Here is a 15,050-nt window from a genome sequence, read left to right as displayed (position 1 = left end):
TAGACCTCTTCCAGGATCTTATGAAAACCATGAACCTTAGACCTTTGCGGTCAGTTTGTCGCATAATCCGACCAGCGTGTAGACGCCACTTTTTAGAGCCATTCTTTCTGCGTTCGCTCACTGCTGCACAGTGCTCAACGAGTCTGCCGAGGCGGAGGTGGCGAGGATAAGCTTTCTCCCGCGGTCACCCTTCCTCGTTTCCCTCTAGAGCTATTTCCCGCTCTTTCTTTACATTTGCTTCGAGGAAAGGCAAGAAGAAGCGAGAGAAGGAGTAAGCACCCTGAAATGGAAAAAAAGGAGGACACAAGGCATGAAAAAAAAAAAACGCACGGTCAGAAGAACTCTAAATAGAGAGGGCAGAGTTGGCAAGAAGAAAAAAGAAAGATCACTGAACAGCAGGAGCCACAGCTGGTATAGAGCGGGGGTGGCGGCGAACCAGAGAGAGCTCCAGGGGATACGAGGAGGATTGATGGGAAAAAAGGGTCTTCAAGCACGGTTTCAGAGAGAGTGAGGTGGAGGTAGAGAGTATGAACGGTGCTTCCTCGGTCAGTTTGGCGTTCGCGGGGAGTTAAGGGAGGCGGGTTTTTTCCGAGTATTTTCCAGACGGGGCATGCTTCACTCATGCTCCTCCGTTGAAGGCCGACTGAGGCTTGCAAGCAAGGCTGCTTGACCTGTATGTCGAGCATGCTTTGACTAACAATGCGGAAGGCAGGCACTTGCAATCGTCTTTTGCGATAATTGACCCTGCCGACTGAGCTACGCGCCGACGCATGCGCCGGTTCATGCCGCACAAGTGTCTTCCAGTCTCTCTACGAGCGCGCGACGCTCGCGATACGTTCTCGATAAACGCGGAAACACGGGAAATAATGCAATGCCTTTCTAAGGGAATTAATTTTTTTCTCTCTCCACACCATTTTAGATGAACGCTGCCATCTTGCATACGCGGCTTCGTCTATGATCTGGGCTATGTCGTGGCTGTGTTGGAGTGCGCTATCACGCAGTTGAGCATTCGCATGCGGGTCCACGGCAGCTGTTTTATCCATATTGTGCTATAATTTCGGTGCTGCACTGCGCATGACGCGAGGTTGAGTCAAACTCGATGAGGCATCTTCGCAGCTTCGTTTAAGTAGCAACTAAGTTGCAGAAGCTTGTTGAATTGAAACAGTACGCGAGCTGTGCATCTTATTAGCATTCGCAGTTATTAATTAGCGTATATTTATATAGGAATAAAGGAATTTGTCTTGAATTGCTTTCTATACAGTTATATTCTGATTGAACGCAGTGCGAAGACAAAGCGCGACAGCCTGCGGCGTCTTTAAGGATGGCCATTTGCTGTGCTTTGGGTCTTCCGCTTCTCATCGGGACGTCCATCCTATAAAGCCGAACCAAAAGCGCCGTAATCCTATTTGCTGACCTGTTCAAACCTATATACATTTTTCAGTAGGGCAGTACGGCTATCAGACATCGAGGAACTTGCGTTTTTTCCACCAATAACACCTCCGTATCTGATGGCCGTACCGGTGAAGCTTTCATGCAGTTTACGCCTTTTACATGTGCCAATTGTGGGCTTAGACCACCAGATGGGTTTAGGTTTTTGGTCTTGTTTTGCTCTTCGTTTCTTCCTTTTGTTTATCGTACAGCTACGTTATGTTTTTGATTTGAGTTTTTGTGCTGTTGACACTTGCTGAATTAACCATTTTCGGAAAAGTTTCAGAGCATGCGCGGTGAAGGCGCAGCTAACGCCCTCTGTAGGTTATTTGGTTTTGGTTGGAAAACATGAGCCGGCCGGGCATTCCAGCGCTGTAGTGCGGCGACTGATGTGAGCTGTAACTGCCACGTAACTGCCATGTAACTGCAACGCGTTTCTAACTAAACTAACCACGGGTTTTGCAACAGCGATACTTAGACGTAAAAAAAGCCGCGACGAGATTCAACGCGGAAAAGACGAAGCCGTTAATGGAGCCGGGAATTCGTTCATCCAGCACGTTTCGAAACGACTGTTCTTGCTACATTTCGCGCTTGCTTCCGAGTGCGCACAGCTCGGTCGTTCTAGAAGAGTTCTGCCATCGACGCACTTGCTTATTCGCTGAAAACCGAATGATATATATGCTAGTATGATCATTCACCATAAATGCTACGTTGTCAGGCGGTGCTATCTCAACAGCGGAAGCACGCGTCAGAGCGCAACCTCGCCGATATCCACGCATTCTAACGCTCAAGCGGCCTGTCAGCACGCAAAGCAGTGCTCTATAGTACCAGCACGAGCCTGGATTGAAGTGGTACAACGGGTCGCTTACTATAATCAGTTAAGCGTGGCCTGCGGCAAAAGGTGCTGCTTGAAGTTTGCAGAAACTCCTGCCCTATCAAGGAAGCGCGAACATAAATGTCTGCGCGCATTAGGAAAGTGCATTTTATTAAGATGTTACACTCGCCCGCACATAGGCGCACATTCATGCACACTTTCACCTGGTCACTCGGCATTCCGGTGAGGTAGTAGACTGCAGGTTTAGTCACACATGGTCGTTTTTCAGGCTACAACTCGAAAACTCCTCGCTTCACCCGGTTTCTAAAAACAGAAATGGGTTGTTCTCCTCCTCTGTCATCCTCTTGCTTTAGGAAACGCACGTTTCCGGCAAAGAAGTAATGCTAAAACAAGAACACAAGCGCACGTGAACAGCTGAAATCAACCTTCGCACACGCCTGCTCGAGAAACCTTTCCAACCAAAAGTGACAGCGGAGCTTACCTGTTTGCACGACAGATGGCGGTCGCTTTTCCGCCCATTGTAGTAAAGTATCATTGTAGTAGAGTAGTAAAGTAGCATTGTAGTAAATTAATTCTTTAGGATAGTGAAACAGAATGGACTTATACCAAATTTACTCGATTACTGGAGCTAGAGCTAGCTAAGGTGCGAGTAAAGCTAAAAGGGAAAAGATGCAAACCCAAGAGTTGGTGGGATGAGGAGGTCAAGAGGGCAATAGAGAAGCGCCAGGAAGCGTCCAGGGAACACAGATATTCCAAGAAGAGAAGGGAACCAAAATCCGAAGTAGAGAGAAAATGGGATACCTTCATAAAGCGTAGAAGGGACGCATTCTATTTGATTAATGAGAAAATTAGAAGAAAGGGTGCCCAGTGGATGTCAAAAGTAAATAAAAAGGATAGAAAAGCAGCCCAAAAATTCTGGAAACATCTAAATCCAATGAGTAATAAGACTAGGCTAGAACAAAGGTTTATTGTTACAGATGAGGGTATTCGACTAGAAGGGGACGAAGCAATAAAACACATAGGAACAAGGATGACGAAAAAATTTACAGCAAAGCACGTGGTACATAATTTATCGAAGGAGGATAGACCGGTTACAGCAATAGCGTCACTTGAGCAAGGAGAGTGGGAAAGAGCCGAGAAGAAGGTTCCTAGTGGGACATCAACAGGACCAGATGGTATCCCGATTATGTTGACAAAGAAGTTAGGACCAAAATCCAAGCAAACATTAATACAGGTAGTGAACAAAATGATAGTGGATGAGAAAGTTCCCGATGAATGGCGATTAAGTAGAATGAACATGATATATAAGGAAAAGGGGGACAAAGCAGACGTAAGTAACTATCGTCCCATAACAGTGACATCTGTGGTTTACAGGGTGGCGATGCAGATTATAAAGAATGGACAGCAGGCTTGGGTGGAGAACGAGGGGGTGTTACGGGAACTACAGAATGGGTTGCGGAAACAAAGGAAGTTGGAGGACAATCTATTTTCATTGACACAGTGCATAGAAATTGCGGAAAAGGAACACAGGCCCTTATGGCTAGCATTTCTGGATATTAGGGGAGCCCTAGACAACGTTACTCAGGAGCATTTGTGGTACATACTGCACTCATTGAGTGTGGAAAATGGAGTAAAAGAGTGCTCATAAAGTGGAAAAAAAATGCATCAGGGCCTGTAGAGATACAGCGGGGGCTTAGGCAAGGATGTCCTCTGTCCCCTTTGTTGTTCATGTTGTACCTGTAAAGGTTGGAGACCAAGCTAGAGGGGAGCGGACTAGGCTTCAACCTATCTTTTTTCAAGCAAGGGGAATGGATTAAGCAGACAATACCGGGACTAATATACGCGGATGATGTAGTGATAATGGCTGACAATAAGGAAGACCTGCAGAAGTTGTTAGACATATGCAGTACAGAGGGAGATAGATTAGGCTTCAAGTATAGTGACGAAAAATCTGCAGTAATGATATTTAATGAAGAGGGCGGCGAGCATAGAATACAGGAGTTCGTGCTAAAGGTAGTGAATGAGTACAAGTATCTTGGGGTGTGGATAAATAACAGTGCTGAGTATCAGAGAGAGCATGAAAAATATGTAATGAATAAAGCTAGTAGGAATGCAGCTGTCATGAAAAATTGGGCACTGTGGAATTACAATAGGTATGAGGTGGTAAGAGGGATCTGGAAAGGGGTGATGGTCCCTAGCCTGACCTTCGGTAATGCGGTCCTGTGAATGAGGCCAGATGTTCTAGCAAGGCTAGAAATTAAACGACGGGGAGTAGGGAGGTTAGCTTTGGGAGCACACGGAAATACACCAAATCAGGGGGTACAGGTTGATTTGGGATGGGCGTCTTTCGAGAGCAGAGACGCTAGCAGTATGATAGCATTTGAGGAACGATTGAGAAAAATGGAGGAAATGCAGTGGGCTAAAAATGTTTTTAGATACCTGTATATAAAGAATGTTGACACGAAATGGAGAAAGCGAACAAGAAAATTGACAAGCAAATATCTGGACAGCAGTAAGGGGGCAAACCAGCAATTATCGTTTAAGAAAAAGGTTAAAGAAACAGAGAGAGCTCTGTGGAAAACAGGGATGCTGACGAAATCGGCACGGGGAACATACCAGACCTTTAAACAAGAAATTCTCAAAGAAAAGATCTATGATAATTGTAGGGGAAGCTCTTTTTTGTTTGAGGCCAGAACTGGAGTTTTGCGGACTAAGACGTATAGAGTCAGGTACCATGAGATAGACACTTTGTGCATTGCGTGCGGAGAGGAGGAGGAAACGGCTGAACACTTGATACTTTTCTGTAAAGGGCTTCACCCTACAGTGGAATGCAGCGGGGCTGATTTATCCAAGGCATTGGGGTTTAAGGGCAGTGAAGGGAAAGTGGATTTTAAGAGGTTAGAAGCAACCAAGCGAAGGTTATACGATTGGTGGCTAAAAGCAAGACAGGAGTAAAATTTTACAAGACATGGCTAGGTGGCTTGAGCCACCGTCTGATTTGAAGGGGTTCAGCCACATCCATCCATCCATCCATCCATCCATCCATCCATCCATCCATCCATCCATCCATCCATCCATCCATCCATCCATCCATCCATCCATCCATCCATCCATCCATCCATCCATCCATCCATCCATCCATCCATCCATCCATCCATCCATCCATCCATCCATCCATCCATCCATCCATCCATCCATCCATCCATCCATCCATCCATCCATCCATCCATCCATCCATCCATCCATCCATCCATCCATCCATCCATCCATCCATCCATCCATCCATCCATCCATCCATCCATCCATCCATCCATCCATCCATCCATCCATCCATCCATCCATCCATCCATCCATCCATCCATCCATCCATCCATCCATCCATCCATCCATCCATCCATCCATCCATCCATCCATCCATCCATCCATCCATCCATCCATCCATCCATCCATCCATCCATCCATCCATCCATCCATCCATCCATCCATCCATCCATCCATCCATCCATCCATCCATCCATCCATCCATCCATCCATCCATCCATCCATCCATCCATCCATCCATCCATCCATCCATCCATCCATCCATCCATCCATCCATCCATCCATCCATCCATCCATCCATCCATCCATCCATCCATCCATCCATCCATCCATCCATCCATCCATCCATCCATCCATCCATCCATCCATCCATCCATCCATCCATCCATCCATCCATCCATCCATCCATCCATCCATCCATCCATCCATCCATCCATCCATCCATCCATCCATCCATCCATCCATCCATCCATCCATCCATCCATCCATCCATCCATCCATCCATCCATTGTCCATTTCCTGGCGCACGGAGACGCGTTTCTTCGATCACGCATCAGTTGTTAATGCTCTCTCGTCTCTCCTGCTCTCCCGGTGTTTTCGTGTTTTTTGTGCGCCGTTTTTATGTGGATCGTTACCAACTGCCCCAACTTTCTACTTTACTGAAATCTTGACTCGCATAAATAAGCATTTAGAATTGATTTTCATCCCGTGATGAAGCCCGTCCGTGTGTCATTAAATTGTTTAGATCTCTTGCGGAGCGAACAGCTGAACTGTTACATGCTTCTACATACGACCTCAAATTGTCCAACTGTTCTTCAAGCAGTTTAACTGGATCCGTTTGCCCGTTTATTGCACATACGCTGCAAAAAAAAGGCACAGCACTGGGTTATCACGCCGAAGGCCGCAGAGCTCTCTCTGAAGTTGTAGTCTGTTCCCTGAATCGACACAATGGTTTCCTTCATTATATCTTCGTGTACACAGGTTTTAATGAACCTACAAATTTTGATGAATGAGATACGATCGCGAGAGATAAAGCTGGTTTGTTCTATGTGCAGTTCCACAATGTTGTCCTGGGATAGCACGTTTTAGGAATTCTAATCCTCTAATTTTCCTGCAACGTACAAACTGAGGACATCCACAGGTAGACATTAACCCATTGGTGCAGTCGAAAGTGAATAAGAATGTCTTTTTCCAGATAAGGACGTACCGAGCATTTGAGGACATTGTCAGGACGTTTAGTGTTGCCTGGATTATATATATATCTCCAACTGTGCCTCAATCTATGCGGAGACGACAAAGTTACCTCGTACGCTCCATAGGGGAACCAATTTTCGCACTCGTCTGAAAATATCACAGGACTGTAACATGACCTGTAATTTTTTTTCGCAAAGACGTTAAGATTAGTTCGTTTAGACGGTACACTTGAGAGCCATAAATTTTATGGAAAAGATCGGAGGGGTCCCGTCGAGCACGAACTCTGGTTCGTTTGGCATGGAATGACCTCTTTAAAACTTGCCGCGGTTGGGTCTAAAGGTGACATATTGAATTCAATTTGAAGGTGGTTGTTGATTTAAGTTGAATTGCATTGTTTTGAGTTAAGTTCGAAAACTCATTAAGAATTTAAGCCTTCATAGCCGACGCGTACATTTCATGAAAGGATATCTGAGGGGCTAAACCAAAGCGATAAGAGGCTTTGCAGTATTATGTAAGCTCCTCAAAATAATTGCACTTTTTCTTATATAATTTCGACCTCACAAAAAGTTACTTGATTGTTCATAGTCTCACATATGTGAATCTGTACGAGACAAAAACAATTTCATTTCGCAATAAATCTGCACAGAGCGAATTAAGTGGTGAGCAGGGGTCAGTCGATATAAACAACGGTCACGATGTACATAAAATTCCTTGAGGTAAGATTTGTTCCATAAACAACACTGGCCTTCAGGCGTTTTAACGAGGTCCTTGTGACCCCATCATGCAAGTACGACTCACAAAATCAACTCCAATGTTATCCGAAACTGGTCTTGATGCACGTAGCCGTCACGTACCAGGTCAAACAGATTAAGGGACCCTTCAGTATGATAAAACGGCTCGTTCGATGTCTCTGTGGGCCTTCGTGTGAATGCACATAAAGGGGAGGGTTTAAATTCCAGCTGCCGTTTTGTAAATTCCTTCGGGTGCACTACACTAAGCCTAAATCTGTGTTGGAATGGCCATTGTACAACGCCGTCCATGTTGCCCTTGTGTAGCTGCAGCCCCAAATAAAGCAACAGAGAATGACCACTTTTCGCAAACAGAACCGCAGGAGACACGCGGTAGCCGCGCAGGTCAGTTGGCTCGATTTTATATGGAGCGGATCCGTGCACCACAGCCCTACCGTAAAGCAATTGAAAGCCTTTGACACAAAAATCACGCTGTGATCCTCCGTGTTCACTGCGGCAAATCAGCCTGTTCAAGGAGGCCAACGCTTTTTTGATTTCCTTATTTCCACGCTTGATTTCATCGATGGTTGCATCAAACCATGAATAGTAGTCATTCATCTTTCCGGTCGGTCTCTCTAATTCACCTTTGATTTCTCCTTGCAAAAAAGTTATTGCGCTCAAGAGACTGCCGATGTCCTCACTTCCAGAGATCGAGGATGCTTCCAGCTCCTGCTTAGAAGCGGTTGTTTGGGGGACACTTGCGTTTGATGTGCCTTGGCCTTCTCGGAATCCCTGAGATTTTTCCTGATTTACAGCCATACTGACGGCGTTTACGCCTTGCGAGATTTCGTTCGGTCGGTCGGCTCGTGTGTTGCCATTTCTAGGCAGCAGCTCCAGAAGTGCCCTCATTTCGCCTGTGTGCTGATCTAGGACTCTTCTCAAACCTGTCAAAAGTGACTCGTCAGGTTGCCCAGTCTGCCATCCTCGTTCTGGAGGGGGAGGGGGAGGACCTGTCAAGCCTGAACAGCCCGATCTGAGGTGCGCGCACACGTTGTTGCGAAGAACTGATGCCAAGCAGTCGGGGCATCGAGCAAAGTGACGTCCACAGTTACGCTGGAAGTGTTGGACGATGTTCGAAGCAGGCATTATGGCAGTACAACCATTTTCTTCATTCCAGCAGCAGACCTGCATTCAAAGAGCTAAACATTCGTTATTGAAATTACAAAAGATACAAGTGAGAAGAACAATAAAACATCAAGATGGGATTTCGTTGTCATCAATGGTATATTGATGATGCAAGATAAAATATAAATAAGTGTCTCCACCACCCGTGTTTGAGGAAGGAGACAGACGCCGAATTATAAATGACTCCAGTAATATGAATATGACAAAGACCGGCCCAACAAAAATTAATAAACGGAGAGATCACATTGATATTCTTGATTGGACGAGGAGTCAGAGGTGTAACAAGAGAATGGAATGTTGCCGCATTTCCTCCGCAACCGTAATTTATCGGCACTGAACTTCGCTCAATTTTTTTTATTCTGCCACAAGGCACACAAGGCCTCCTCTCAGCAGAGTTGAACGAACGTTATTCAGTAGTCGACAAGTAGCGGATCCAGCCACAGCTCGAGCATTGTTCATTTCAGCGCAATTGCATTTCTTTCTTCAAAGGCGCTGCTTAAGGCTGATGGAATTGCGTCACCACCCTCTAGAGTAATGTGGAAACGTTAGTGATGTCATCCCTGTTTCATTGTGTGATCGTTGTGCGTGGTTTGAATTACCCGCGGGGTTATGTGCTTGGTTTTGAGGTCATGACCCTCTCGACCAATCCTAATTGTCTCGATACGCCGTAGCCGATGCCTGGTTCGCCGCTGAACAGGACCCCTTAACGGTTTCGCATTAATATTTGCCTTGGAAAGGCATTTCTCATTAGTGAATGCTTCCGAAGCTGCATTTTTTAAGATGCGGCGCAGGCTTTGTACTTTACACTGGCAAATCAAGCAGTGCATGTAATCGGGCCAATATTGGAAATGTATTGGCAAAGGCCGGTCCTACAAAGGACTTGGGACAATTAATGGGACGATTACCTGTACTGCTTGGGAAAGGGCCCTATCGATGAGCCTTTAAATTTGGCTTATTGCGCAACTGTGCAGCTACTGCGGCACTTAAAATCGGGTTCAGCTGACTGGGCGCTAACTTCTAGACACCTTTAGCATAACCTGCACAGTGTCACCTTTAACGGAGTAACTGGAGGCCGCGCGCTGCCATGTCCGAGCGCAAATCGCTTTGGGAGCGCCAGATGGCGCCAAGATCTGAACAGCTGAGCACGCGCCGGCAGCATCTGGACCAACTGGCGCCTGCTTATCGGCGGTGGGCGGTCTCCCTGCACGTGGAGGGTTCCGGAAGAATTTCGACCACCTGGGGATCTTTAACGTGCACTGACATCGCACAGCAGTGCACGTTAAAGATCCCCAGGTGGTCGAAATTATTCCGGAGCCCTCCACTACGGCACCTCCTCTTCCTTTCTTCTTTCACTCCCTCCTTTATCCCTTCCCTTACGGCGCGATTCGGGTGTCCAACGATATATGAGACAGATACTGCGCCATTACCTTTCCCCAAAAACCAATTATTATTATTATTATTATTAACTGCGGTAACAGTAACATGCTACACGATATGCTAAGGTTGACTATTTACTAACGGTCCACGCGATGCGTACAGTGGGAGGAAGCATGCCATGAGACGGCATCAGCCGCTGCACCGAGTCTTTGGTGCTCATTATCTGTACACGTTTTTTTTTGTATAATTATCAATTCAGGCAATTCACTTCGAACTGCCAAGATTTTACATAATTTCCATTTGACTTTACAGTGATGTGCACAGAAGCCCACTTTAATAAGTTTTTTTTCTTATTTCTTAAAATGGTATCTCGTTTCTGTATAAACACTGCATGACGAACGAAATTCGTCCAGTCGTCAGCAGAATTCTCTAGAGTGAACGAACGTCTCGACGTAGCGAAAACAAAGTGAAATTTTTAGCAGATACTTGGTTGCAGAGACTGTTTGCTTGGAATTAAAGGCGCATAGATCCACAAATTGCCATGGCGGTCGAGTTGTTCCACTAATAGAACATCTTTGCCGCCTGATCGAAGGCAGGCAGAAAAGTGTGACGAATGCTGGAGAGCTCCGCATGTGGTAGAAAAAGGGAGACGCTTGTAAAAACTAAATAAGGTCTTATGTTATTGGACGAACGAGTAAAAGCGAATACTAAATCAGGTTGGGAACAGTTGGGGATAAGAGTTAATGGAAAATATTTAAATAATCTGCGATTCGCTGATGACATTGCCCTGCTGTGTCACTCGGGAGATGAACTGCAAAGCATGATGAATGATTTAGACAGGAAGAGCAACACTGACATGCAGAAAGCCAAAGTAATGTTTAACAGCCTAGCAAGGGATCAGCAGTTCACAATTGGACGCGAGGAGCTGAAATTGGTAACGGTCTACTTAGGGCAGGGAGTGACAGGTGATCCGGATCATGAGAGGGAAATAACTAGGAGGATAAGAATGGGGTGGAGCGCATGTGCCGGGCTCTCTGGTCAATAATAGCAGTTTACCAATATCAGTCAAGAGAAAAGTGTACAAAAGCTGTATCTTGTTGGTACTCATCCTCGGGGCAGAAATGTGGAGGCTAACGAAAAGGGTTCAGCTTAAATTAAGGACAACACAGCGACCCATGGAAAGAAAAATGATGGCAGTAACGTTAAGAGACAGCAAGCGGGCAGAGTGGGTAAGGAAACAAACGCGTGTTAATAACATCCTAATAGAAATCAAGAAGAAGAAATGGGCTTGGGCAGGGCATGTACTGCGAAGGCCAGAAAACCGCTGGTCCTTAAGGGTAACGCAGTGGACTCCAAGAGAAGGCAAGCGTAGCAGAGGGCGGCAGAAGGTTAGGTGGACGGATGAGATTCGGAAGTTTGCAGGCATAGGGAGGGCGCAGCTGGGAAAAGACAGCGTTATTTGGAGAGACGTGGGAGAGGCCTTTGCCCTGCAGTGGGTGTCGTGAGGCTGCTGATGGCATGAGATGATTTGCTCTATTGAATTTCTGAGCTCGCCTGTCTCTATTGATTACTTGCAGTGTTCACATTTGCAAACCGACCACTGTGCATGGACCACATGAATCTGCCCAAGCAGCACGCCAATAACGGGCCACCAATGGCATATCATTGGCGAAAATTGACGCGAATATCAGCCATTCGTTGGCATTTAGGCAAATCGCAACTCTTTACAAGCATGGCCCAACATTCCCACCAAGATTGGGCTGATGTTCAACCAATCTGAATGCCAAGAATGGCCCGAACATCACTGCCAATATAGGGCCCAATATGGCCGAATAGTGGCCCCAATATGGCAGAATAGTGGCTCCAATATGGCCGAATAGTGGCATTTCGGATACCGGGATTTCTTGGCTACCTCTAGGCGTTTCCAGTATTTTCCGAGACCAGTGCAGAATTATCGCATGCATTTAGAGGTCCCGTCCGTGGTTTTCAATACCGTGGGACTTCTAGCTGTATATGCAATTGGTTCGAACTCCCATTGAAATTTCAAAACTGCATGCAGTATTATCATTGCATATGTATTTTGATTTGCAAACAATATTTCATGCACATTTTTTACTTAATGTCCAGCAGCTACCAAATGAAACAAGCAAACAGGAATTTCAGAAAAAATATTGTTTTTTATTTTTCATGTGCCCGTGGGGCAACGATCAATGTGGCAAGGGTGCTGCGTGGGGTGGCTGGGCGTGAGGAGGAGGCGGGGGGGGGGGGGGGGGCAGAGCTTGAGTGGACCACTGAGGGGGACATGATAGCCATGCCTGGAAGGGTTACAGGGCAGGAGGCTGAGAGCGCGCCTGGGCGGGGTATTGACCCAGCACAGGGGTTAACAGGTGGCGCTGAGCCCGAAGGAGTTTGTGGCTCCTCAGAAGGAGTTTGCGACTTAGGAGGCTCGAAAGCTTGGGCATAGCGCCTCTTTCGGCCGCCCCCTCGGTCGCACGCACCGGGCCGCCACCTGCCAATAAAACCCTGTGCTGTCAGTATGTCCACACCCTGCCTCTCGCAGATGGCATCTGTGCAAGGTGAGTGCGCATTAAGACCAAGAAATGCAACTTTGAAAACGATACACTTCCTGCAAGCATATGGAAATCCAAGTTCATGATTTGACACAGAAAAACAACAAGTTACTGACACACAAGGTATCCCAACAAACAACACAAGGACTGTACAGTAGTGAAATGCAAAAAAAAATGACCTATCATTAAGACACTGCAGTCAACGTCAAAGCGGCCATTGCAGGGAAGTTCATGACAACGGATTACAATACGACAAATGGAAATGATTGGCTTGATTGAGGGCATCTGCTGCTTCTTTATGGAGTTTTATATGACTAAGACCCCCAAATTAATCACATAAACACAGCAGCAGAATATTCATCAGCTGTTTTAAAAAATTACAGTAAGATGCAGCAAGAAAATAGCTTGGAAAAACTTGTACATGTTTAAAAGAAGGAATCTCAATATTTCTAAGTTAAAAGCTACAGCAATTCAAAATCAGATATACCTGTTGCCACCCTGCACAGCTTTGTGCCAACGAATGGCCGTTTTCCTTTTCTCCCCCGCAGGCTGAATAGTCTCTGCACAGCCACCCCCATCACAGCACTAATCACATTCACCGCCACCTCCTTCAGATTGTTCCCGCCCAGGCGGAGAAGCTGCTTCCTCTGAAAGGAAAAATTTGCAGTTGCCGAACGGTTATTTCACATAAAAAAATCACATTCTATAGCAGCAACTTGTAGAACGCAATAGCAAAGAAAACGGTGTGACTTCCAAAGTAATTGTAGTATTCCTGCTACAAGACAGCAGCAATTATAGTGTTTTTTTTACATCTCATGTGAAAAACACTTCTTACATTTTGACCACCGTAACAGCATCAAGAAGTTCAATATTAAATTGTTTAGCACTCGTAAGGGAATACTGCACGAAGATTCATGTCTTATGCATCACTACAGGGAAAATATGCAACTAAAATTAGCATCTATAGTTCTTGAAACTGTCTTGGTTGGAGTGGAGTACCGCACTTCAATTATTGAAAGGAATAAAAAGCAATAGCCTGGCAAAAGGCTGATCAAAGCTGTCTCCTTAATTGGAAAACAACGAATAATTTTAAAAAATTAGCTCCGAAACAGCACTGCCAGTCAATCGTCTCAAACCAATAATTAAAATAATTTGTGTGCCACCTTAACTCAGCCAAGCTTTGTGAACAAAATATAGACCAAAAATAGACTTAACATTACACTACACTAGCTTCATGAGGCTCAATACTTTGATGGATTGTGCCACAAATAGAAGTAGAGCACAACATAGCCCTGTGATTAAATAAATCAAGACAGCCTTAAAATATCTCTTGAAAGCATTGTTAGCAGCACAGATACAGACCTCTGTAATTCAAACTTAAAAGTAACAGAGATTTTCGTCTGAATCATCAGAGTCGCGCCCTCATATATCCAAGCAGGTAAACCTTGCCTTAGTACCACATCAGTATCAGTGAAGAACTTGGTCATGTGGCCAGGCATGTGCTATATGTCAATGACAGCATATAATTACTAATCAAAATGTTAATTACTCTTGTTAATTCTCGCCCTGTTTCCTTTGCACCTTTTCCATCAGCTGAATTTGTGCTATATACCCCGAGATGCAGCTGTGCTGTCCGTGTTAATTTCTTTCCTTTGTACCATCTTGTGCGCTTTGTTGCAGAGGTCATGAACCCTATTTGATACTTTTAAACGAATATGCCATGTGAACTACAAGCACTGAACTAGTAGGAAGCTAATGACAAGAGGCCTGACCTACCACTGCCTGCCGTGAAAGCGGCAATGGGGATTAATTGCATAGTGCCTGCAGTCAGCTTATCGCCAAGGATCTTGATAAGGAGCACACGACTTCGCTTGGGAGCTTAGAAAGTGCATTAAATATGGTCTATTTTGAAGAAACGTTCAATTCGATTTTAGAACGAACAGAAACAATGCATTCATTTCGAATGTAAAAGAAGCAAAAACAATTAGGGCACTCATTTCGAATCAAAAAGAAACAAATGTTAATTCTGTAAGGGAGTTTGGATTTTTCACTGTGATACAGGAATTAGACTTACTATAAAGTAATTTATGCAACTGTCATGTTCGGTATAAGTGGGCGCGACTGTTTCCGGAATTTTCAGTTGTAATAAAACAGACTATTAACAATGTCACAGTAACCCTACTATGTGCGGACTTTTCAAAATTCATCCATTCCCACTATATTAGCTGAAAACTTGTACAAGAACAGCATGATTATGGCTTAGGCATGGCAAGCATCTATTTCTGGGGCTCATATTTTTCAATAAATATCTCAACTACATTAAGCACCCAACAGACTACTGTAATAACACATTGAATGAAAAATTAAATTACCAGGGCAGCTGCTACACTGTAATCTCTGAGAGCAGCTTCT

At 45.2% G+C, this 15,050-nt stretch overlaps 1 pseudogene; it reads left to right on the top strand.

Annotated features, from left to right (window-relative positions):
- Positions 1-4,222: 4,222 nt before the first annotated feature.
- LOC144105128 (uncharacterized) lies at positions 4,223-5,218 on the top strand (annotated as a pseudogene).
- Positions 5,219-15,050: the final 9,832 nt, after the last annotated feature.

The sequence above is a fragment of the Amblyomma americanum genome, chromosome 9, assembly GCF_052857255.1.
Source record: "Amblyomma americanum isolate KBUSLIRL-KWMA chromosome 9, ASM5285725v1, whole genome shotgun sequence".
Lineage (NCBI taxonomy): Eukaryota > Metazoa > Arthropoda > Arachnida > Ixodida > Ixodidae > Amblyomma > Amblyomma americanum.
This window is presented reverse-complemented; position numbering and strand designations above follow the sequence as displayed.